Raw genomic sequence first — 26467 nt, 5'->3', positions numbered from 1 at the left:
TATCCCCAAACGATCAGTTGGTTAGACTCTAATTATGGCTTCAAATGGCGTAATTTCAAATTCAAATACTTAGGAATCTTCCTCACGCCTTCCTATAAAAATCTCTATGGGGTTAACTTTACTCATACAACAGATCATATTTCCTCTCTACTCAAATCCTGGTCGCAATATAAGATTTCATGGCTTGGTAGATGTTTAGCATGCAAAATGATCATTCTCCCCAAATTATTATACCTATTTCGTATGATCCCTATAACCTTATCTAAGAAATCCATATCTGTTCTGCAATCACGGATTAATAAATTTATTTGGGATGGCAAACCAGCTAGAATCCGTGCTCGGGTTCTTTATAAATCCCCCTTACAAGGCGGTATTGGATTACCAAGCCTATGGCACTACTATCTGGCCGCTAAACTTAGCCAAATATTAGATTGGAACATAAATTCTAACCCCCCTGCTTGGTTTCAGTTTGAATCTACCTCAATTTTCCCCTTCCACTTATCCTCTTTGGCAACAATAGTTTCAAAGAAAGATTTGAAATCCCTTTCTGGCAGGAACAGGATTGTATCGGCACTATCTAAGTTATGGATCTCAATAGCCTCCCCATACAAGCTTATGACCTTTCCCTCCACCAGGACTCCTATCTTCGGCAACCCCCATTTTGTTCTGGCTTTTAAAAGTCCGCAGTTGTTTTCCTGGTGGAGGGACAAAGGCCTCACCACGGCCAACAAATTCTGGATCAGAGATGTCCCAATCACATTTAATATGCTTCGCTTTGGACATGACGCCCCCCTGGGTGAGGCGTTCAGGTTTTGTCAAATCAAACATTTTTTCTCGTCCATCTTCCCTACACTTCCACTAAATGACCCCACAATGTTTGAATCCTTGTATTTTGATTTCTCCCGACGTAAAGGCCTTATTTCTACATTATATGCCATGCTGCTTAGACAAGATGATGAGAGTAAACTACCGTACATGAGAGCCTGGGAGCAGGACTTGGGGACCCAGTTTGATCACACTGAATGGTCTCTTATTTGGACAGCTGTTTCTGGAGTGGCTAAATCAAATATGTTCAAAGATACAGCGATTAAGCTAATGTGTCGGTGGTACTACACACCAACTAAAATTCACAAAATCTATCCCTCGGCCTCCCCACTCTGTTTTCGAGGTTGTACTGAAGAAGGAACCCTTCTACATATTTTTTGGGACTGTCCTACAGCCCAACGCTTCTGGACATCATGGAAATCTATGGTTCAAGACGTCTTCGGCTTCCCGATCTCCCTGACTGCCTCCCAGGCTCTCTTGTACGTTCCCAACGATGACGTCCCTCGAACCTTTAGATCACTCTACAAATACATGCTGCTGGCCGCACAATGGTCGATAGCCTTTAAATGGAAATCCACTGACTTAGATCTTACTCTTGTTACCCATCGTCTAGACCTAATGATGCTGATGGACAAAGTATTTTACTATAGTATAGAGAATGTGACACGGTTTAATACCATCTGGGACCCTTGGAGAACGCATAGACATCTATAGCTCTCCCTGGACGTTGACTTGTGTGTATATTACTCGATCCCTTTTTTTCTTCTATTTTTGAGTATAATGGGCTCTCGCTGTCTGATAATTGACATATCCATTGTTTTTTCTTTTTGTTTCTGTTCTTTATGGTTTTTATATGTTTTGTTTTTATAGTATAGGTTGACGGGAGCCACATGGTGTATTACTAAATACGGACAATGACTGATCCCTAGGATCTCAGTAGGAGGTACTGGATACCCCATTTCCTAGGTTGAGCGGTCCAGCTAACTGCTCTATGCTCCCTTATACAGACTTGTTTGATGTATAGTTGATGTTTCTGAACTAGTTTGCTGTACTTCACTGCACTGTTGATTTATTGATATGCTTAATAAAGCTTTTAATAATAAAAAAAGAATTTGTATTTGTCTCCACCCACTTATGACTCGGCGTTGCCCGCTTATGTATTTGGCTGGTGTTGGCTGTGCCTACTTTTCTAACCCTCACACACAATTAATCAATTACCAAGTTTGTGATCTTTGCGGTGTTTGGCATCAATGATTTGCATCGAAATGAAACAAATCTAATTGGCTGTTTGTGGCTCCACCCCCTTTCTGAAACTGAACCCCAGTCACCCGATGATCAACTGTACCAGGTTTGAGGCTTGTGCCATTAACAGTGCAAGAATGGCAGCAATGTCAATATTCTCCTTGAAAATCAATAGGTTAATTTTGATTGGCTTTTATAGACTCCACCCAACTTTATGAATATTAATCCCAGTCACCCAACGACCAACTGTGCAAAGTTTGAGAACCCTACCATTAACAGTGTAAGAATGGCTGCAGTTTACATTTTCCAGTGAAATTTGCATTTGTCTCCACCCCCTTTTTGGTTATGGGAATAAAACGTATTCTATACTTTATTCCAGGTAATGTACTATGTGTGTGCCAAATTTCATTCAAATCCGTTCAGCCATTTTTGCGTGATCGAGTAACAAACATCCAAACTTCCAAACATCCGAACTTTCCCATCTATATACAGGATCTTCTCAAAAAATTAGCATATTGTGATAAAGTTCATTATTTTCTGTAATGTACTGATAAACATTAGACTTTCATATATTTTAGATTCAAATACACACAACTGAAGTAGTTCAAGCCTTTTATTGTTTTAATATTGATGATTTTGGCATACAGCTCATGAAATCCCAAATTTCCTATCTCAAAAAATTAGCATATTTCATTTAACCAATAAAAGAAAAGTGTTTTTAAAACAAAAAAAGTCAACCTTCAAATAATTATGTTCAGTTATGCACTCAATACTTGGTCGGGAATCCTTTTGCAGAAATGACTGCTTCATTGCGGCGTGGCATGGAGGCAATGAACCTGTGGCACTGCTCAGGTGTTATGGAGGCCCAGGATGCTTCGATAGCGGCCTTAAGCTCATCCAGAGTGTTGGGTCTTGCGTCTCTCAACTTTCTCTTCACAATATCCCACAGATTCTCTATGGGGTTCAGGTCAGGAGAGTTGGCAGGCCAATTGAGCACAGTAATACCATGGTCAGTAAACCATTTACCAGTGGTTTTGGCACTGTGAGCAGGTGCCAGGTCATGCTGAAAAATGAAATCTTCATCTCCATAAAGCTTTTCAGCAGATGGAAGCATGAACCCAGTTTTGAACCAGAAACAGCGGCAGAAGCGCCTGACCTGGGCTACAGAGAAGCAGCACTGGACTGTTGCTTAGTGGTCCAAAGTACTTTTTTCGGATGAAAGCAACTTTTACATGTCATTCGGAAATTTAAGGTGCCAGAGCCTGGAGGAAGACTGGGGAGAGGGAAATGCTAAAATTCCTGAAGTCCAGTGTCAAGTACCCACAGTCAGTGATGGTCTGGGGTGCCATGTCAGCTGCTGGTGTTGGTCCACTGTGTTTTATCAAGAGCAGGGTCAATGCAGCTAGCTATCAGGAGATTTTGGAGTACTTCATGCTTCCATCTGCTGAAAAGCTTTATGGAGATGAAGATTTCATTTTTCAGCACGACCTGGCACCTGCTCACAGTGCCAAAACCACTGGTAAATGGTTTACTGACCATGGTATTACTGTGCTCAATTGGCCTGCCAACTATCCTGACCTGAACCCCATAGAGAATCTGTGGGATATTGTGAAGAGAAAGTTGAGAGACACAAGACTCAACGCTCTGGATGAGCTTAACCACTTGAGGACCACAGTCTTTCTACCCCTTAAGGACCAGAGCCTTTTTCTCCATTCAGACCACTGCAGCTTTCACGGTTTATTGCTCGCTCATACAACCTACCACCTAAGCTTTCTTTTGGCGCTATTTGATTGCTGCTGCGAGTTTTACTTTTTATTATATTTATCAAAAAAGACATGAATTTTGTCAAAAAAATGACTTTTTTAACTTTCTGTGCTGACATTTTTCAAATCAAGTAAAATTTCCTATACATTTGAGCGCGAAAGTTATTCTGCTACATGTCTTTGATAAAAAAAAAACCATTCACTGTATATTTATTGGATTGGGTAAAAGTTATAGTGTTTACAAACTATGGTGCCAAAATGGAATTTTCCCATTTTCAAGCATCTCTGACTTTTCTGACCCCCTGTCAGGTTTCATGAGGTGCTAAAATTCCAGGATAGTATAAATACCCCCCAAATGACCCCATTTTGGAAAGAAGACATCCCAAAGTATTCACTGAGAGGCATGGTGAGTTCATAGAAGATTCTATTTTTTGTCACAAGTTAGAGGAAAATGACACTTTGTGACAAAAAAAAAAAAAAAAAGTTTCCATTTCTTCTGATTTGCGACAAAAAAAATGAAATCTGCCACGGACTCACCATGCCCCTCTCTGAATACCTTGAAGGGTCTACTTTCCAAAATGGGGTCATTTGTGGGGTGTGTTTACTGTCCTGCAGAGTCGGATTAAGGCTAAATGGGGCCCTAAGCAAAGTAACTGATTTGGGCCCCCCATCATGTCTTAATAGAATCAGAAGATGCACCTGCACAGCAACATGCCACACACACCGGGGCAGCCGAGCTACTGGTTGCTATGGGCTTTCCTCTGTGGGTGTACAATGCAGGGAATAGCAGCGGCAAAATGCAGAGTGAGAGATGAATGGCTGGGACATTTGCACTCAGCGGCTGGGGCACCCCTGTGAAGAGGGCGCCAGATATCACAGCAGCAGCACTTTCCCCCTGCATCTCCAGCCTGGCAATAGCAGAAAGCTCTGGACACCGCCAAACCGGAAGCCGTTCCCCAGACAGAATTACATAACCACCCCCACCACTGAACAACCAATTTCCTCCCACACTAGACAGCCACCATGCAGCCTCCATCCCAGTGAATACGATAGTCCAGCAGAGAAGGCAGCTGCAGTGGGGGAGAATGGCAGCACCAGATGACTCACATTCACCTATTGCGATCCAATCAACAGAGGTCCCGTCATCCGGAGCCCATCTGTCTCCTCTAGACTGCTGCTGCTCTGTTACTACTACTATTACTACTTCCTACTTCCTGTCTGATCTGAGAATCAGGAAGTTCAGAGCGAGCGGCTGCACTGTAGAAAAGACAGATGGGTTTCAGATGACGGGATCTCTATCGCTTGGATCATGGATAGGTGAGTGAGCGTTTGCCATTTGCTGCTATCATTCTTGCTGCAGCTGTGGTTCTCTGTGGGAAGTGAGGGCGGAGTGGGCAGCGGCAGAGCGCACAGTAGCAGGAGGGAGACCTAGGAGGAGAGCCTGGCTCTGAAGACAATCAGCAGCACACGGCATCATTTGACAAGACAAGACAAATAACATTTATATCGCTCTTTTCTCCTAGCGGACTCAAATCGCCAGAGCTGCAGCCACTAGGATGCGCCCTATAAGCAGTAGCAGTGTTAGAGAGACTTGCCTAAGGTCTCCTACTGAATAGGTGCTGGCTTACTGAACAGGCAGAGCCGAGATTCGAACCTTGGTCTCCTGTGCCAGAGGCAGAGCCCTTAAAGGGACTCTGAGCAGTGCCTGTGGGTATGCCTTTAAGCGTACCACAACTAATTAATTACATCCTCACACCTACCAGCATGATGTTTGTAATTATATCCCCCGGGGTTCTTTATATTTTATTGCATTGTGCTGAATCAAGCTGCCGACTTTGAAGAAAAGTCGTCCTGTGTAATACAATGTAACTATGGAAAGATGCATATCATTTTGAAGCTCTCTTTATCCTCTTTCCAATGATAGATAAACCGCCACCCTACGCCTTTTAGTTTTCGCTATTTTCGTCGAAATTGCCGTGGCCGCGATTTCGATCGCGAAAATAGCGAAAACTAAAAGGCATAGGGCAGCGGTTTATATATCATTGGAAAGAGCAGAAAGAGAGCTTTAAAATGATATGCATCTTTCCATAGTTACTGCACTGCTAAGAGTCCCTTTAACCATTATACCATCCAGCCACCGCTGACAGGATGGCTGGTTTATGTGCTGATGGGGCCCCTTTGACTCTGAATGGGGGCCCCAAGCGACTGCTTTTGTTGCCTGGTTGATAATCCGGCCATGCTGTCCTGGCATTTTGGGGGGTGCCTAATTGTAAGCACCCCTGTAAAGCCTAAAGGTGCTCATTGGACTTTGGGCCTCTTAGCGCAGTTAAGCTGCAAAAAAGTGCCACACATGTGGTATTGCCGTACTCAGGAGAAGTAGTGTAATGTGTTTTAGGGTGTATTTTTACACATACCCATGCTGGGTGGGAGAAATATCTCTGTAAATGACAATTTTTTTTATTTTTTTTACACACAATTGTCCATTTACAGAGAGATTTCTCCCACTCAGCATGGGTATGTGTAAAAATACACCCCAAAACACATTATACTACTTCTCCTGAGTACGGCGATACCACATGTGTGGCACTTTTTTGCACCCTAACTGCGCTAAGGGGCCCAAAGTCCAATGAGTACCTTTAGGATTTCACAGGTCATTTTGAGACATTTGTTTTTAAGACTACTCCTCACAGTTTAGGGCCCCTAAAATGCCAGGGCAGTATAGGAACCCCACAAATGACCCCATTTTAGAAAGAAGACACCCCCAAGGTATTCCGTTAGCAGTATGGTGAGTTCATAGAAGATTTTATTTTTTGTCAATACAAAAACAGGGAAGAAGATGTAATTAATGCACTGGCGAATTGATAAGGGGAGGTCAGAGGGCAATCTGAGCGTGTTGGCGGGTGATTGGGTGCCCGCAAGGGGCAGATTAGGGTCTGATCTGATAGGTAAAAGTGACAGGTGGTGATAGGGGGTGATTGATGGGTGATTGATGGGTAATTAGTGGGTGTTTAGAGGAGAGAATAGATGTAAACAATGGATTTGGGAGGTGATCTTATGTCGGATCTGCGGGCGATCTATTGGTGTGGGTGGGTGATCAGATTGCCCGCAAGGGGCAGGTTAGGGGCTGATTGTTGTGTGGCAGTGACAGGGGGTGATTGATGGGTGATTGATGGGTGATTGATGGGTGATTGACAGGTGATTGACAGGTTATCAGGGGGGATAGATGCAAACAGTACACAGGGGGGGGGGGGGGGGGTCCTGGGGAGAATCTGAGGGGTGGGGGGGTGATCAGGAGGGGGCAGGGGGGGGATAAAAAAAAATAGCGTTGACAGATAGTGACAGGGAGTGATTGATGGGTTATTAGGGGGGTGATTGGGTGCAAACAGGGGTCTGGGGGGTGGGCAGGGGGGGTCTGAGGGGTGCTGTGGGTAGAGTTGAGCCGAAATTTTCGTAATTTCGCATTACTATAATTACGCATGCGAAATTTGCGATTACGATGCGAAATTACGGTAGCGTAATTGCCATTAAAATCGTAATTGAAAATACCGTAAGCGTAATTTTCAATGCGTAATTTCGCGTTTCATTCATGCCGTAATTTCGCATTAAACGCTACTGTAATTTCACGTTAAACCGTAACGCTCCGTATAATATAAAAAAGCCGCCGACTTTAAGGGTTAATAGCAAAGCCCCATTAAATGCTAAGAGCCTCAAATTTGGAGAATATATTAAGGAGATCAGGAGGAATAAGAGGAAATTTTTTTTTTCAAAAAGACCCAATAGTTTTTGAGAAAATCGATGTTAAAGTTTAAAAGTAAAAATGTATACATTTAAAAACACCAAATTCCTAGGGTATATTAAGGGGATCAGTGGGAATAAGAGGAAAAAATGTTTTTCAAAAAGACCTTATAGTTTTTGAGAAAATCGATTTTTAAGTTTCAAGGGCAAAAATGTCTTTTAAATGCAGAAAATGTCAGTTTTTTTTGCACAGGTAACAATAGTGTATTATTTTCATAGATTCCCCCAAGTGGGAAGAGTTTTACTTACTTCGTTCTGAGTGTGGGAAATATAAAAAAACAACAACGTGGGGTCCCCCCTCCCAGACCTCTTTAACCCCTATCCCCCATGCAGGCTGGGATAGCCAAAATGCAGAGCACCAGCCGCGTGGGGCTCCGCACCCTGACTTTACCTGCCCGCATGGTCCATGGATTGGGGGGTCTCGGAAGGGGAGGGCAGCCAAGCTTTCCCCTCCCCCTCCGAGCCCTTGTCCAATCCAAGGACAAGGGGCTCTTCTCCACCTCTGATGGGCGGTGGAGGTGGAGGCCACGATTTCCTGGGGGGGGTTCATGGTGGAATCTGGGAGTCCCCTTTAAAAAGGGTTCCCCCAGATGCCCACCCCCCCCTCCCAGGAGAAATGAGTATAGAGGTACTTGTACCCCCTTACCCATTTCCATTAAGAGTTAAAAGTAAATAAACACACAAACACTTAGAAAAAGTATTTTAATTGAACAAAAAACATAACCACGAAAAAAGTCCTTTAATATTCTTAATTAACCATTAATACTTACCTGTCCCTTTAAATAAATGATCCCACGCAATATCCTCGGAAATGTTCTATCAGTTACAATGTAACAAAGTTATTTACAATGTAACAACTTTGTTACATTGTAACTACGCCGCACCCGACGTCACTCGCCGCTCACCCGCCGCACGGACCCGACAGAGCTCTGAGCTATATAGCTCAGAGCTCTCTAAGCATCTTTGTATTTGGGCTCCAAGGAGCCCCATTGGTCTGCTAAGGACCAATGGGGCTCCTTGGAGCCCAAATACAAAGATGCTTAGAGAGCTCTGAGCTATATAGCTCAGAGCTCTGTCGGGTCCGTGCAGGACGCTAAGTTCCGCCGGCTCTGCTGCCCTCCCCGCCTCTCCCACATGTCACCCACATGTCACTCACATGTGGGTGACATGTGGGTGACAGATGTGGGCGGGGTGGACAGCGGGGGCCAGCGGGGACTTAGCGTCCTGCACGGACGCGTATGCAGCGGCTGAGCGGCGAGTGGCGTCGGGTGCGGCGTAGTTACAATGTAACAAAGTTGTTACATTGTAAATAACTTTGTTACATTGTAACTGATAGAACATTTCCGAGGATATTGCGTGGGATTTATTTAAAGGGACAGGTAAGTATTATTGGTTAATTAAGAATATTAAAGGACTTTTTTCGTGGTTATGTTTTTTGTTCAATTAAAATATTTTTTCTAAGTGTTTGTGTGTTTATTTACTTTTAACTCTTAAAGGAAATGGGTAAGGGGTACAAGTCCCTCTATACTCATTTCTCCTGGGAGGGGGGGTGGGCATCTGGGGGACCCCTTTTTAAAGGGGACTCCCAGATTCCACCATGAACCCCCCCCCCAGGAAATCGCGGCCTCCACCTCCACCGCCCATCGGAGGTGGAGAAGAGCCCCTTGTCCTTGGATTGGACAAGGGCTCGGAGGGGGAGGGGAAAGCTTAGCTGCCCCTCCCCTTCCGAGACCCCCCAATCCATGGACCATGCGGGCTGGTATAGTCAGGGTGCGGAGCCCCACGCGGCCGGAATATTAAAGGACTTTTTTCGTGGTTATGTTTTTTGTTCAATTAAAATACTTTTTCTAAGTGTTTGTGTGTTTATTTACTTTTAACTCTTAAAGGAAATGGGTAAGGGGTACAAGTACCTCTATACTCATTTCTCCTGGGAGGGGGGGTGGGCATCTGGGGGACCCCTTTTTAAAGGGGACTCCCAGATTCCACCATGAACCCCCCCCAGGAAATCGCGGCCTCCTCCTCCACCGCCCATCGGAGGTGGAGAAGAGCCCCTTGTCCTTGGATTGGACAAGGGCTCGGAGGGGGAGGGGAAAGCTTGGCTGCCCCTCCCCTTCCGAGACCCCCCAATCCATGGACCATGCAGGCTGGTATAGTCAGGGTGCGGAGCCCCACGCGGCCGGTGCTCCGCATTCTGGCTATCCCAGCCTGTATGGGGGACAAGGGGTTAAAGAGGTCTGGGAGGGGGGACCCCACGTCGTTTTTTTTTTATATTTCCCACACTCAGAACGAAGTAAGTAAAACTCTTCCCACTTGGGGGAATCTATGAAAATAATACACTATTGTTACCTGTGCAAAAAAAACCTGACATTTTCCGCATTTAAAAGACATTTTTGCCCTTGAAACTTAAAAATCGAATTTCTCAAAAACTATAAGGTCTTTTTGAAAAAAAAATTTTCCTCTTATTCCCACTGATCCCCTTAACCCCCTTGGCGGTATGAAAAATACCGCCAGGGGGCAGCGCAGCAGTTTTTTTTCAATTATTTTTTTTTTTAAATCATGTAGCGAGCCGAGGGCTCGCTACATGATAGCCGCTGCTCAGCGGCATCCCCCCAGCCCCGCCGAACGCCTCCGGCGATAGGCGATCAGGAAATCCCGTTCAAAGAACGGGATTTCCTGGAGGGCTTCCCCCGTCGCCAAGGCGACGGGGCGGAATGACGTCATTGGGAGACCCAATCCACCCCTCGGCGCTGCCTGGCACTGATTGGCCAGGCAGCGCTCGGGGTCTGGGGGGGGGGGGGGGGGGGGCGCGCCGCACCGGATAGCGGCGATCGGGCGCGCGGCAGCGGCGATCGGGGTGCTGGCGCAGCTAGCAAAGTGCTAGCTGCGTCCAGCAAAAAAAAAATTAAGTAAATCGGCCCAGCAGGGCCTGAGCGGCACCCTCCGGCGGCTTACCCCGTGTCACACACGGGGTTACCGCTAAGGAGGTTAATATACCCTAGGAATTTGGTGTTCCTAAACTTTAAGCAGGCTTTGCTATTAACCGTTAAAGTCGGCGGGTTTTTAAATGCATACATTTTTACTTTGAAACTTTAACATCGATTTTCTCAAAAACTATAAGGTCTTTAAAAAAAAAAAAAAAATCCTCTTATTACTCCTGATCTCCTTAATATATTCTCCAAATTTGAGGCTCTTAGCATTTAAGGGGGCTTTGCTATTAACCCTTAAAGTCGGCGGCTACCTAACATTGATCCATGCGTCAACTTTTCCGCTTGGGAGCATGGCCATACGCATTAATTTCGTAATAACCACTGTAATGCGAAAATTACGCGAAAAATTACGCTTACGCAAAATTTCGCAAAATCCTTCTTCATTACGATTATGTACTTACGGCCATAATCGTAATTACACTAATTACGCGAAATTTCGCGAAATCGTAATTACGTCATTACGCTCATCTCTAGCTGTGGGTGATCAGTGGGCGGGGGGCCAGATCAGTGTGTTTGGGTGCAGACTAGGGTGGCTGCAGCCTGCCCTGGTAGTCCCTCGGACACTGGGACCACCAGGGCAGGAGGCAGCCTGTATAATACACTTTGTATACATTACAAAGTGTATTATACACTTTGTAGCGGCGATCGCGGGGTTAACATCCCGCCGGCGCTTCCGTATGGCCGGCGGGATGTTGCGGCGGGTGGGCGGAGCCAGTTGCCGGGGGAAGCGCGCGTCATCAATGACGCGATCGCTCCCCCGGCATAGGAAAAGGACGCAACGCCCTAAGGCGTATTGCGGTCCTTAAGGTATCCACTTTGCCGCCGCCTATGGGCTGTGGGCGGTCGGCAAGTGGTTAAGGCCGCTATTGAAGCATCCTGGGCCTCCATAACACCTGAGCAGTGCCACAAGCTGATTGCCTCCATGCCACGCCGCATTGAAGCAGTCATTTCTGCAAAAGGATTCCCGACCAAGTATTGAGTGCATAACTGAACATAATTATTTGAAGGTTGACTTTTTTTGTTTTAAAAACACTTTTCTTTCATTGGTCGGATGAAATATGCTAATTTTTTGAGATAGGAAATTTTGGTTTTCATGAGCTGTATGCCAAAATCATCAATATTAACCAGTTCACCCCAAGGGTTTTTACTCTAACGGACCAGAGCAATTTTCACTTGTCAGTGCTCCTCCCTTTTATTCCCTAATAACTTTATTACTACTTATCACAAGAAAATGATCTATACCTCATTTTTTTCGCCCCCAATTAGGCTTTCTGTGGGTAGTACATTTTGCTAAGAATTTTTTTATCCTAAATGCGTTTTAATGGGAAAAAACAAAAAAAATGAAAAAAATAATTATTTCTCCGTTTTCAGCCATTATAGTTTTAAAATTAAACATTGTCGTGTGGTTAAAACAAACACTGTTTATTTGCCCAGTTGTCCCGATTATTAAACCGTTTAAATTATGTCCCTATCACAATGTATGGCGACAATATATTATTTTGAAATATAGATGTTATTTTTCTGTTTTGTTTTTTTTGTTCTGGCCATAATTACCAGCCCCTATTAAATAAATTAAAATTAATTTTCCCCCATAAAATATCGATTAAAAAAAGTCCCTAAGGCAACTATTTATTTCTTTATTTTAAGCTGATTTTTATTTACAAGTGTTATTTTTTTTGGGGGGGGGAGGGTTGGAAGTGTTATTTTATTAATTTTATTAATAGTGTGTATGTACTTGTGTATATATATATATATGTGTAATATACTTTTTGGCCACAAGATGGCGCTAGTGAACACTCTCCCGTATAGGAAGTGATCACTTTTTTTTTTTTTTACTCTTTATTAAACTGTAACATTTCCTGTTTTTATGAATGGACGCGGCCGCTGTTTGCGGTCGCGTCCATTCACTCCAGGCAGTGCGATTGGGTAGAGGACTGCTCGGTCCTCTTCCCCAATCACTCAGCACGGGATCCCGACGGTAATGGCGGCAGTAGCGGCGCGCACACGAGCGGAGCGGCGGCGAGAACGCGCGACGTATTAAAACGTCATGTTGCCATTAACAGGCAAAAGCATGACGTTTTAATACGATACATTGCCATTAAATGGTTAAAACAATAAAAGGCTTCAACTACTTCAGTTGTGTGTATTTGAATCTAAAATATATGAAAGTCTAATGTTTATCAGTACATTACAGAAAATAATGAACTTTATCACAATATGCTAATTTTTTGAGAAGATCCTGTATATAAAATTGTGTGTGTGTGTGTGTGTGTGTGTGTGTGTGTGTGTGTGTGTGTGTGTGTGTGTGTGTGTGTGTGTGTGTGTGTGTGTGTGTGTGTGTGCATGCGTGTGCGCGTGCGCGCGCGCGTGCGTGCGCGTGTGTGTGTGCCGCGATCACGCAAAAACGGCTTTACCGATTTTAAGGAAACTTGGTACACAGATCCCTTACTACCTGGGATGATATGTTCTGGGGGTCTAGAGGCCCCCCTGCACACCTGGGCGGAGCTACTAACAGCAAATCAGATTCCACCCATTCAAGTCAATGGAAAAAATGTAAAAAGCTGCCATTCTCACAGTAATCAAGCCAGAGTCCCTACACTTGGCACAGTTGGTCACTTGGTGACCGAGGTTACAAATCCAGGAAAAGTGGGTGGAGCATACAACAGCAAATCAAATTTCAGCCGTTCATTTTAAATGGTAAAATGTAAACTGCAGCTATTCTTAGACTGTTAATCGCAGGGTTCTCAAACTTGCCACACTTGGTCACTGGGTGAATGTGATTAAGATTCAAGAAAATGGGTGGAGCCTACAACAGCCAATCAAAATGCACCTATTGATTTTCAAGGGGAATATTTAAACTGCTGCTATTCTTACACTTTTAATGGCAGAGACTTTAAACTTGCTACAGTCGGTCATTGGGTGACTGGGGTCCAAATTCACTAAAGGGACGGGGACACATACAGCCAATCAGATTTCCTTGGTGAATAAACTGCTTCCAATTACACAGTTTTTGATGCCAGGAACCTGAACGCTCACAAACTTGGCCATTGAGTGACTGTGTGTCAAGGTTACAAAAAGTGGGCGGAGCCAAAACAACTTTTACTGGGAAAATATAAACTGCAGCCATTCTTACACCGTTAATGGCAGAGTTCTTAAACTTTGCACAGTTGGTCATTGGGTGACAGATTAGGATTTTTGGAAGGTGGGAGGAGCCTACAGCAGCCAATAAACATTCACCTTTTGATTTCCAAAGGGAATGTTTCATCTGCTACCATTCTCTTATACTGGTGATAGCAGATGCCTCAAACCTGGTACAGTTGGTCACTGGGTGACTAGGGTCCAAATTCAGGAAGGGGGCAGAGCCACAAACAGACAGATTTGTTTATTATTGAATATTTGAATATACAAAGTATTGATACCAAGGACCCCAAAGCTGATAAACTTGATAATTGAGTGACTGTATGTCAAGGCTAGAAAAAGTGGCTTGCAGGGTTGCCAAACTTTACACAATTGGCCACTGGGTGACTGGGATGAATATTCAGAAATGTGGGTGGAGCCTACAACAGCCAATCAAAATGTACCTATTGATTTTCCAGGGGAATATTCACATTGCTACCATTCTTACACTGTTAGTGGCAGAGGCCTCAAACCTGATACAGTCAGTCATTGGGTGACTGGGGTCCAAATTCACTAAAGGGGTGGAGCCAAAGCCATTCAGATTTGTTAGATTGATTTCAGCCATTCTGATATTGGCAGGGTTCTCAAACTTGACACAGTTGGCCACTGGGTGACTGGGACTAATATTCAGAAAAGTGGGTGGAGCCTACAGCAGCCAATCAAAATTCACCTTTTGATTTTCAAGGGGAATATTTACATTGCTGCCATTCAAGCACTCTTAATGGCAGAGGCCTAACATCTGCTACAGTCAGTCACTGGGAGACTGGGGTTTAAATTCTGAAGGAAGCTGGCCAAAAACAGCCAATCAGATTTGTTTAATTTCAATGGTAAAATGTAACTTATTGATGCCAAACACCCCAAAGCTCATAAACTTGGTCATTAAGTGACTGTATGTCAAGGTTAGAAATGGTGGGCAGAGCTAAAAACAACTAACTTTTTACATGGGGAAATGTAAACTGCAGCTTTTCTTATACTGTTAATGGCAGGGTTCTCAAACTTCACACAGTTGGTCACTGGGTGACTAGGATTAATATTTGGAAAAGTAGGTGGAGCCTACAAGAGCCAATCAAAATTCACCTATTAAGGGGAATATTGAAACTGCAGCCATTCTCACACTGTTAATAGCAGAGGCCTCAAACCTGCTACAGTCGGTCGTTAAGTGTTTGGGGTTCAAAATCAGTAAAGGGGTGGAGCCAAAAACAGACAGATTTCTTTGCTGGATAAACTGCTTCCATTAGCACAATTTTAATGCCAAGAACCCAAAAGCTCACAAACTTGGTCATTGAGTAGTGACTGTGTGTCAAGGTTACAAAAAGTGGGTGGAGTTAAAAACAGATTTTTCTGGGAAATTGTAAACTGCAGCCCTTCTTCACTGGTAATGGCAGGGTTCTCAAACTCAGCATAGCTGGTTACTGGGTGACTGGGATTAATATTCAGAAAAGTGAGTGGAACCTAAAAATGCCAATCAAAAATCACATGTCACTTTTCAAGGAGAATATTAAAATTGCTGCCATTCTTGCACTGTTAATGGCACAAGCCTCAAACCTGGTACAGTTGGTCATTGGGTCACTGAGGTTCAAATTCAGAAAAGGGACAGAGCCACAAACAGTGAATCATATTTGTTTCATTTCATGGGAAAATACAAATTAATGATGCCAAGGACCCCAAAACTCACAAACTTTGGGATTGAGTAGTGACTTTGTGTCCAGGTTACAAAAAGTGGGCGGAGCTAAAAACAAATTTCACTGGGAAAGTGTAAACTGCAGCCCTTCTTACACTGTTTAACCCTGAAATAAACAGTGTAAGAAGGGCTGCAGTTTACACTTTCCCAGTGAAATTTGTTTTTGGCTCCGCCCACTTTTTGTAACCTGGACACAAAGTCACTACTCAATGCCCACGTTTGTGAGTTTTGGGGTCCTTGCCATCAATAATTTGACCCCAAAGCTCACAAACTTGGTCATTGAGTGTTTGTGTGTTAGGGTTAGAAAGTTGGTGGAGCCAACACCAGTCAAATACATACCCGGGCAACGTCGGGTCATTAGTGGGTGGAGACAAATACAAATTTCACTGGGAAAATGTAAACTGCAGCAATTCTGTTAATGGAAGGGTTTTTAAACGTTGCACAGTTGGTCACTGAGGGACTGGGATTAATATTCAGAAAAGTGGGTGGAGCCTACAAAAGTGAATCAAACTTCACCTATTGCTTTTCAAGGGGAATATTTAATTGCTATGATTCTTGCACTGTTAATGGCACAGGCTTCAAACCTGGTACAGTTGGTTATTGGGTGACTAGGGTTCAAATTCAGCAAAGGGGGTGGAGCCACCCACAGCGAATTAGATTTGTTTCATTTCAATGCAAATTATTGATGCCAAACAATGCAAAGCTCACAAACTTGGTCAGTGAGTAATTGTGTGTTAGGGTTAGAAAAAGTAGGCAGAGCCAACACCAGCCAAATACATAAGCGGGCAACGCCGGGCACTCAGCTAGTACTCTATATTTATAGACTAGGAGATATAGAAGATAGCCAACCAGGATGAGCAGAAACTACGCCAGTGCGAATTTATGCACCGTAGTTTGTAGGTGAAGTTGCAGAACTACGCTTACGAATTTACGCGTAGCGAAGTACCGCTACATGTAGCTTACGCTTACTATGCGTAGTTAACATGTGTATTGCGTAGTGAACTACGTATGCATTACTCGCGTCTATTTTTCCGTGTGCGATTTTATGCTTACAAATTTACGCATTGGAAAGGGGAATGTACACATAGAAGAGTTCCCGGTCTAAGAGGAATTAATGCGTAATATTTTCTGCATACGGGCATAAGCATCCACATACACTATGCTTCGCACTACATGTAATTGCGTATTTTAACGCGTATTCCACGAAATGCATACGAAGCGAATATTTGATTTCTAAGCCGTAGTTTGGCAAAGCGTAATTGCCTAAACCTACGCGTAGTTCCAGCGTAGCGAAGTTGGCTGACTACGACCAACCCTGAAAGCCAACCCATGGCATAGCATTCGCCACATAAGGGGAAAGCGGGCAGGAAGGGTGTATTGGGTAGAGTTGGGCCGAACCTCCGATTTTAGGTTCGCGAACCTGGTTCGCGAACTTCCGCGGAAGGTTCGGTTCGCGTTAAAGTTCACGAACCGCAATAGACTTTAATGGGGATGCGAACTTTGAAAAAAAAAATAATTATGCTGGCCACAAAAGTGATGGAAAAGATGTTTCAAGGGGTCTAACACCTGGAAGGGGGCATGGCGGAGTGGGATACATGCCAAAAGTCCCGGGGAAAAATCTGGATTTGACGCAAAGCAGCGTTTTAAGGGCAGAAATCACATTGAATGCTAAATGACAGGCCTAAAGTGCTTTCAAACATCTTGCATGTGTATACATCAATCAGGTAGTGTAATTAAGGTACTGCTTCACACTGACACACCAAACTCACCGTGTAACGCACCGCAAACAGCTGTTTGTGTAGTGACGGCCGTGCTGGACCGGTGCGCACCATGGTGAGAGTGCAGGTTTTGGTGGCTTTACAGCCCATATGGTCGCCTGGCTGATGTAGCTGAATGACAGAACAGTGACTGTCCAGCTGATCAAATTTGGTCTGACCACAATGAGGCAATGACCTTATTATCGTGGGTGTGCCCCCCGAGACACTCATCTAGGCGCCGGTCATTGCTTCATTGTGATACGCAAGCCCCTTCACCACGGCAAGGTAATGATCACGAAGGGGAATGGGCGCATGTACATGCCTTTTCTTTTGTTGTTGCAGCTGCCCGCAGTGCAGCCAGAAAAATTAGGCAGTCATGTTCACGCACCAGAAAAATTATTACAGCGGCCGCTGCTAGCAGCGGCCTAAAGAATTCAGCAATCCGCCTGGAGTCCCGGACCCTGTTGGTGGTGGCGGAGAAGGTAGTCAAGCGGCCTGCAGGCAGACATGCTGTGTGGAGGGACTGGGAGCGACTTAGTCTTCTTGGGGCAGGCCAGGCAGCCAGTCACACGGCGTGCAGGCAGAGATGCTGTGTGTGCGGGGACTGACTTAGTCTTGGGGCGGGCAGCAGCCCTCCGGGATCCATGTCTCATTCATTTTGATAAAGGTGAGGTACTTAACACTTTTGTGACTTAGGCGACTTCTCTTCTCTGTGACAATGCCTCTAGCTGTGCTGAAGGTCCTTTCTGACAGGACGCTTGCGGCAGGGCAGGAGAGAAGTTGGATGGCAAATTGGGACAGCTCTGGCCACAGGTCAAGACTGCGCACCCAGTAGTTCAAGGGTTCCTCATCGCTGTTCACAGCAGTGTCTACATCCACACTTAAGGCCAGGTAGTCGGCTACCTGCCGTTCCAGGCGTTGGTGGAGGGTGGATCCGGAAGGGCTACGGCGAGGCGTTGGACTAAAGAACGTCCGCATGTCCGACATCACCATGAGATCGCTGGAGCGTCCTGTCTTTGACTGCGTGGACACGGGAGGAGGATTAGTGGCAGTGGTACCTTGCTGGCGTTGTGCCGTCACATCACCCTTAAAGGCATTGTAAAGCATAGTTGACAGCTGGTTCTGCATGTGCTGCATCCTTTCCACCTTCCGGTGAGTTGGTAACAGGTCCGCCACTTTGTGCCTGTACCGAGGGTCTAGTAGTGTGGCCACCCAGTACAGGTCATTCCCCTTGAGGTTTTTTATACGGGGGTCCCTCAACAGGCAGGACAGCATAAAAGACGACATCTGCACAAAGTCGGATCCAGTACCCTCCATCTCCTCTTGCTCTTCCTCAGTAACGTCAGGTAAGTCAACCTCCTCCCCCCAGCCGCGAACAATACCACGGGAAGGTTGAGCAGCACAAGCCCCTTGCGATGCCTGCTGAGGTTGTTCTCCTGCCGCTGTCCCCTCCTCCTCCTCCTCCTCCTCCTCCTCCAAAGAAACACCTTGCTCATCATCCTCTGAGTCTGACTCGTCTTCTGCACACGACTTCTCTTCTTCCTCCTCCTCCCCCCTCTGTGCTGCCGCAGGTGTTGAGGAAACAGCTGGGTCTGATGAAAATTGGTCCCATGCCTGTTCCTGCCGTAACGGTTCCTGGTCACGCTCATTCACAGCTTCATCCGCCACTCTACGCACAGCACGCTCCAAGAAGTAAGCATAGGGAATTAAGTCGCTGATGGTGCCCTCACTGCGGCTCACCAGGTTGGTCACCTCCTCAAACGGCCGCATGAGCCTGCATGCATTTTCCATCAGTGTCCAGTTGTCGGGCCAGAACATCCCCATCTTCCCAGACTGTTTCATTCTACTGTAGTTGTAGAGGTAGTGGGTCACGGCTTTCTTCTGTTCTAGCAGGCGGGAGAACATGAGCAGGGTCGAGTTCCAGCGAGTCGGGCTATCACAAATGAGGCGTCTCACCGGCATGTTGTTTTTGCGCTGAATTTCCGCAAAGCGTGCCATGGCTGTGTAAGACCGCCTCAAATGCCCACAGAACTTCCTGGCCTGCTTCAGGACATTCGCTAAGCCAGGGTACTTTGCCACAAATCTTTGAACCACTAGATTCATGACATGTGCCATGCAGGGTATGTGTGTCAGCTTCCCCATATGCAAAGCGGCAAGCAGATTACTGCCGTTGTCGCACACCACGTTGCCTATCTCCAGGTGGTGCGGGGTCAGCCACTCATCCACCTGTTTCTTAAGAGCAGCCAGGAGAGCTGCTCCAGTGTGACTCTCCGCTTTGAGACAAGACATGTCTAAGATGGCGTGACACCGTCTTACCTGGCATGCAGCATAGGCCCTGCGGAGCTGGGGCTGTGTAGCTGGAGAGGAGAACTGCCACTCAGCCAAGGAGGAGGAGCACAGCAAAGAGCATGTAGCAGGAGGAGAGGAGGTGGCAGGAGGCCTGCCTGCAAGCCGTGGAGATGTCACAATTTGGTCCGCTGCGCCCTGCTTGCCATCGTTCACCACCAGGTTCACTCAATGGGCTGTGTAGGTAATGTAGCGGCCCTGCCCGTGCTTGGCAGACCAGGCATCCGTGGTCAGGTGTACCCTTGACCCAACGCTCTTCGCAAGAGATGACACCACTTGCCTCTCAACTTCACGGTGCAGTTGGGGTATGGCCTTTCTCGAAAAATAAGTGTGGCCTGGCATCTTACACTGCGGTGTTCCGATGGCCACAAATTTACGGAAGGCCTCAGAGTCCATCAGCCGGTATGGTAACAGCTGCCGAGCTAACAGTTCCGCCACGCCAGCTGTCAGACGCCGGGCAAGGGGGTGACTGGCCGAAATTGGCTTCTTCCGCTCAAACATTTCCTTCACGGACACCTGACTGCTGCTGTGGGCAGAGGAGCAGGAACCGCTCAAGGGCAGAGGCGGAGTGGAGGAGGGTGCCTGTGAAGGTGGAAGGGATAAAGCAGCAGAAGCAGATAATGCACCTGATGGAGGAGGAAGAGGAGAAGGAGGGTGGCTTTGCTTTTGTGTGCTGCTGCTGCTTTTGCTCAGGTGGCCATCCCATTGCTCTTTGTGCCTTTTCTCCAGGTGCCTTCGTAAGGCACTTGTCCCTACGTGAGTGTTGGCCTTTCCACGGCTCAATTTTTGTTGGCAGAACGAACAGATGGCTTTGGTCCGATCTGAGGCACACACATTAAAAAATTTCCACACCGCTGAGCCACCCTGGGATGTGGGCACTATGGGGACCTCAGCAGCTGATGCTGAAGGGCAAGTTGGCTGGCTGTACATAGGTGGCGATACATGGTGCCGGACTCTGCCACCAGCTGTTTCTGATGAAGAGCTGCCCCAGCTTCTTTCAGCAACTTCTCTCCTCCTACTACTCTCTGACTCCCCCTCTGAACTGTCCCCCTCTTCATCTCCTCTATTGGGAACATACAGAGGATCCCTATTACCGTCATCATCGTAGTCATCCTGCCCAGCTTCGCTTGCCTCAGACAAATCCAAACTTGCACCATCAGTAGGTCCTTCATCCTCCTGACACGTTACATCCATAGTTTTGCCGCGTAACTCAGACATATGAGCTGGTGAAAATGCATCTGGCTGTAACAACAATGGCTGTGCATCAGTGATTTCACCACTAAATAATTCTTGCGAAGTGTCAAATGCAGCGGAAGTGGTGCTAGTAGTAGCGCTGGTGGCTGAGCAAGATGAGGTGTTCTGTGTCCCTAAATACTCAACCACGTCCTGACAATCTTGGGAGGTGATGGGACGTGCCTTCTTCTGAGCACTGTACTGTGGGCCAGGTTCACACGAAATTACATTTACACGACCTCGCGCAGACCTGCCGGGTGGCCTTCCTCTGGCTCTGGCACTACCTCTTCCTCTACCTGTTTTGTCCATATCGGGTATGCACGGAGTGGTATATCACACTGCGTGCACTCACGTAGGTAGGTGGGTTCACTTAACTGCACAGGTATGCGCACTGATGCGGTGGGTTCACTGAACAGAACAGGTATACAGTGGCAGGTTCACAGAACAGGTATGCAGTGGCAGGTTCACTGAACACAACAGGTATGCAGTGGCAGGTTCACTGAACACAACAGGTATGCAGTGGCGGGTTCACTGAACAGGTATACAGTGGCGGGTTCACTAAACAGAACAGGTATACAGTGGCGGGTTCACTAAACAGAACCTGTATACAGTGGCGGGTTCACAGAACAGGTATGCAGTGGCAGGTTCACTGAACACAACAGGTATGCAGTGGCGGGTTCACTGAACAGGTATACAGTGGCGGGTTCACTAAACAGAACAGGTATACAGTGGCAGGTTCACTAAACAGAACAGGTATACAGTGGCGGGTTCACAGAACAGGTATGTAGTGGCAGGTTCACTGAACACAACAGGTATGCAGTGGCGGGTTCACTGAACAGGTATACAGTGGCGGGTCCACTGAACAGAACAGGTATGCAGTGGCGGGTTCACTAAACAGAACAGGTATACAGTGGCGGGTTCACTAAACAGAACAGGTATACAGTGGCGGGTTCACAGAACAGGTATGCAGTGACAGGTTCACTGAACACAACACAACAGGTATGCAGTGGCGGGTCCACTGAACAGAACAGGTATGCAGTGGCGGGTTCACTGAACAGGTATACAGTGGCTGGTCCACTGAACAGAACAGGTATGCAGTGGCGGGTTCACTAAACAGAACAGGTATACAGTGGCGGGTTCACTAAACAGAACAGGTATACAGTGGCGGGTTCACAGAACAGGTATGCAGTGGCGGGTCCACTGAACAGAACAGGTATGCAGTGGCAGGTTCACTAAACAGAACAGGTATACAGTGGCGGGTCCACTGAACAGAACAGGTATGCAGTGGCGGGTTCACTAAACAGAACAGGTATACAGTGGCGGGTTCACAGAACAGGTATGCAGTGGCAGGTTCACTGAACACAACAGGTATGCAGTGGCGGGTTCACTGAACAGGTATACAGTGGCGGGTCCACTGAACAGAACAGGTATACAGTGGCGGGTTCACTAAACAGAACAGGTATACAGTGGCGGGTTCACTAAACAGAACAGGTATACAGTGGCGGGTTCACAGAACAGGTATGCAGTGGCAGGTTCACTGAACACAACAGGTATGCAGTGGCGGGTTCACTGAACAGGTATACAGTGGCGGGCCCACTGAACAGAACAGGTATGCAGTGGCGGGTTCACTGAACAGGTATACAGTGGCGGGTCCACTGAACAGAACAGGTATGCAGTGGCGGGTTCACTGAACAGGTATGCAGTGGTGGGTTCACAGCACAGGTATGCAGTGGTGGGTTCACAGCACAGGTATGCAGTGGTGGGTTCAATGAACAGGTATACAGTGGCGGGTCCACTGAACAGAACAGGTATGCAGTGGCAGGTTCACTGAACAGGTATGCAGTGGTGGGTTCACAGCACAGGTATGCAGTGGTGGGTTCACAGAACAGGTATGCAGTGGTGGGTTCACAGCACAGGTATGCAGTGGTGGGTTTAATGAACAGGTATACAGTGGCGGGTCCACTGAACAGAACAGGTATGCAGTGGCAGGTTCACTGAACAGGTATGCAGTGGTGGGTTCACAGCACAGGTATGCAGTGGTGGGTTCACAGAACAGGTATGCAGTGGTGGGTTCACAGCACAGGTATGCAGCGGTGGGTTCAATGAACAGGTATACAGTGGCGGGTCCACTGAACAGAACAGGTATGCAGTGGCAGGTTCACTGAACAGGTATGCAGTGGTGGGTTCACAGCACAGGTATGCAGTGGTGGGTTCACTGAACAGGTATGCAGTGGTGGGTTCACAGCACAGGTATGCAGTGGTGGGTTCACAGCACAGGTATGCAGTGGTGGGTTCACAGCACAGGTATGCAGTGGTGGGTTCACAGCACAGGTATGCAGTGGTGGGTTCACAGAACAGGTATGCAGCCAGACAGGAACAAGTTAAGCCTAACTAATCTTTCCCTGAGAGACAGTCTGCAGCAGCTCGCCCTACTCTTACTAACGCAGGCAGCACACGAGTGACTGTAATGGCCGCCGCTGCCTGCCTTATATAAGGGAGGGTGGGGCTCCAGGGGCTAGTGTAGCCTAATTGGCTACACTGGGCCTGCTGACTGTGATGTAGAGGGTCAAAGTTGACCCTCCATGTGCATTATGGGGCGAACCGAACTTCCGCAAAGGTTCGCCTGCGGGACGCGAACGCGAACCACTGAAGTTCGCATGGAACCGTTTGCAGGCGAACCGTTCGGCCCAACTCTAGTATTGGGCACAGCGGCGGGGAGCGGGGTTGGACCATTCCCTCCCTCACCTGGGTCCCCCATGTGCACTCCCCCTCCAGCTTAAGCTCAGCAGGATCCCCCCTCCCTCACCTGGGTCCCCCATGTGCGCTCCCCCTCCTGCTTAAGCTCAGCAGGACCCCCCCCCCCTCCCTCACCTGGGTCCCCCATGTGCGCTCCCCCTCCAGCTTAAGCTCAGCAGGACCCCCCCCCCTCCCCTGGGTCCCCCATGTGTGCTCCCCCTCCTGCTTAAGCTCAGCAGGACCCCCCTCCCTCACCTGGGTCCCCCATATGCGCCCTCCCTCCAGTTTAAGCTCAGCAGCAGCCGCCGCTATTATTAAGAGGCAGTGGGCAGGGATGACTCACCTCTTCCGTGTTCCATCGTGCGTTCCACTGTCGTCACTTCCTGCAATGCCGCTCACAGTATTTTAAGTGGACGGCATTGCAGGAAGTGATGACAGTGGAACACACGCTGGAACGTGGAAGAGGTGATGACAGCGGCTGCGCAAAGCACCGCTGTCAATCATGCCCACGTGGGCCGCGGCGAACTGCACAGGCGGAGAACTACTGCAACCCCGCGGTCGGCCCGAATACCAATCACGGAGCCCGGGAGAGTAGAGGGGAGCGGAGTAGTCAGCGTGGGACAGTCGGCTGCAAGGGGCTGGAGAAAGCCCCAGGTGAGTAAGGCTCATTTTTCATTATTTGGGCTGATGACTTCTTTAAGACTCTGTGCAGATAGTTTCCTGGCCTGAGTTTTTACATGTTTCATCAGATCTTAATCTATTAAAAATTGAAAAAAATGAATAGTTTATGCCAGCACACAGGTACTGTTTGATACAGTCTTATTGGGGGGTGGGTGGGGGGGGGTATATGAGTTACCCCAATGTCAATGTCATTGACTAATACCCACTTGTGAATATCCATAAATCCCAAGCATCTGGGCCATTGGTATTGTTGTCGCTGAAAAATGGTCTCCAATGAAGCCCACAAGTTTGTCTTGTGCAGAACAAGAATAATTAGGGATTGTCTTCTGTGGTCCGGATAAAATGCGGAGAATTTGTCTTGTAGCCACATTAACATCTAAACATGAATCCGTCAAATGATAGCCCAGCGAAATATTGGGTAAAATATCATTCATTTTGAGTACAGCAAAGTCAAAAACTATCAAGTTAAATTGTATCCGATTTTCGTAGCTGTAAAAGAAAATGATAATCCCTGTTATAGACACACAATCAAGTACATGGTATGTGGGCTGTTCACTGACTGGGTGTGTATTTGGCTCAGGCTTTGGTAGAGCACCGGTGTTGTTGGTTTACATTCTTTCTCCTCACCTTCCTTCTGCAGTCTTGATTTGAGGTTCACTTTACCCCCTAACATCACTTACTTTATTATCTATATATATAATAGAGTAAGTGCCTCAACCTTAAAGCAAGAAGAAGAAGTAGCGCCCTGCCCACAGGGCTGGTCCAAGCAAGAAGAAGAAGTAGTGTCATATCAAACCAAGGGGAAAGAGGGATAATTTGCATATTCAGTAGCAGTGCATTGTGGGTAACCACAAATGTTCACTTATAGCTGAATTATTGCAGATTTGCTTCTGTTTTAAGAAGGAAAATTACACCAAGCTTTGCTTTTTTTAGTAGGAGGACTTTTTGGTCTCTTTTATCCTCCTATACATTCTTAGTAGTTTGGGTCACCCTGAGCTGCTTGGTTACTCTGTTGTACTGGTCCAAGCCCTATCTCATACAGCCTTATCAATCCCTGCCATGTCTGTGCTGATGAGGACCGAACAGCTGAAGTAGGCTGTCACATGTGGGTTTGATATGACTGTGAAAACTTAAAGCTATATGCTTGCTTGACTTACCAAGGGTGAAAAGGAATAATTTGCATATTTAGTAGTGGTGCATTGTGGGTAATCACAAATGTTCACTTATAGCTGAATTATTGCAGATTTTTTTCTGTTTTAAGAAGGCAAATTACACCAAGCTTTGATATTTTTTAGTAGAAGGTCTTTTTGGTCCCTTTTATCCCCCTATGCATTTCGAATGGTTTGGCGTGTAACGGAGATCTGACCGCGGCGGTGCCCACACACACAGAGAAGCGCTTGTAAAACTGAGCATCCGGTACGCATGTTTTTATGCAGGCTTTTAATAAATGTTAAAAGGTTTTATGCTATGCAGAGTTTCGCTTTTTATATCTGAAGGTCCTGAATTGTCGTTGCCCAGGCTGGAGGGCTTGTTATTTATATAGCGCCAACATATTACGCAGCGCTGTATAATGTGTATATATATATATCTTGTCACTATCTGTCCCTCAAAAGAGCTCACAATCTACCATTGCCATATGTCTATATTATGTAGTGTAAGTACTGTAGTCTAGGGCTAATTTTAGGGGGAGCAAATTAACTTATCCATATGTTTTTGGAATGTGGGAGAAAACAAGAGTGCTCAGAGGAAACCCACACAGACACGGAGAGAACATACAAACTCTTTGCAGATAGTGCCCTGGCTGGGATTCGAACCAGGGCAAGAGAGCTAACCACTACACCACCATGCTGCCTTACACTGGCTTTTGGTCCCAGAGCCTTCTGTCATGCTGCCCCTACGTTTTGGAACTCCTTACCTCAACAGATCAGGACAGCTCCATCACTGGACGTGTTTAAATCCAGACTGAAAACCCACCTGTTCAGCTTGGCATTTGCAGAAATATAACTTTTGTTGTGTGAATACTTCATCCTACTACCAACTACTGAATCTGAGAGAGCCTAAGCGCTTTGAGTCCTATGGGAGAAAAGCGCTATAGAAATGTTATTGTATTGTATATTATTGTATTGTATATTGTATTGTATTGTACTTATACTGGCACTTTATATTAGGCCCTATGTCATGTGGATTCCACTGTATACTTTCTAGGAAACAACCCAAAAGGTGTTAAAGGGAAGTGCCCAACCT

This window comes from Hyperolius riggenbachi, chromosome 1 (genome assembly GCF_040937935.1).
Source record: "Hyperolius riggenbachi isolate aHypRig1 chromosome 1, aHypRig1.pri, whole genome shotgun sequence".
In the NCBI taxonomy this organism is placed as follows: domain Eukaryota; kingdom Metazoa; phylum Chordata; class Amphibia; order Anura; family Hyperoliidae; genus Hyperolius; species Hyperolius riggenbachi.
This window is presented reverse-complemented; position numbering follows the sequence as displayed.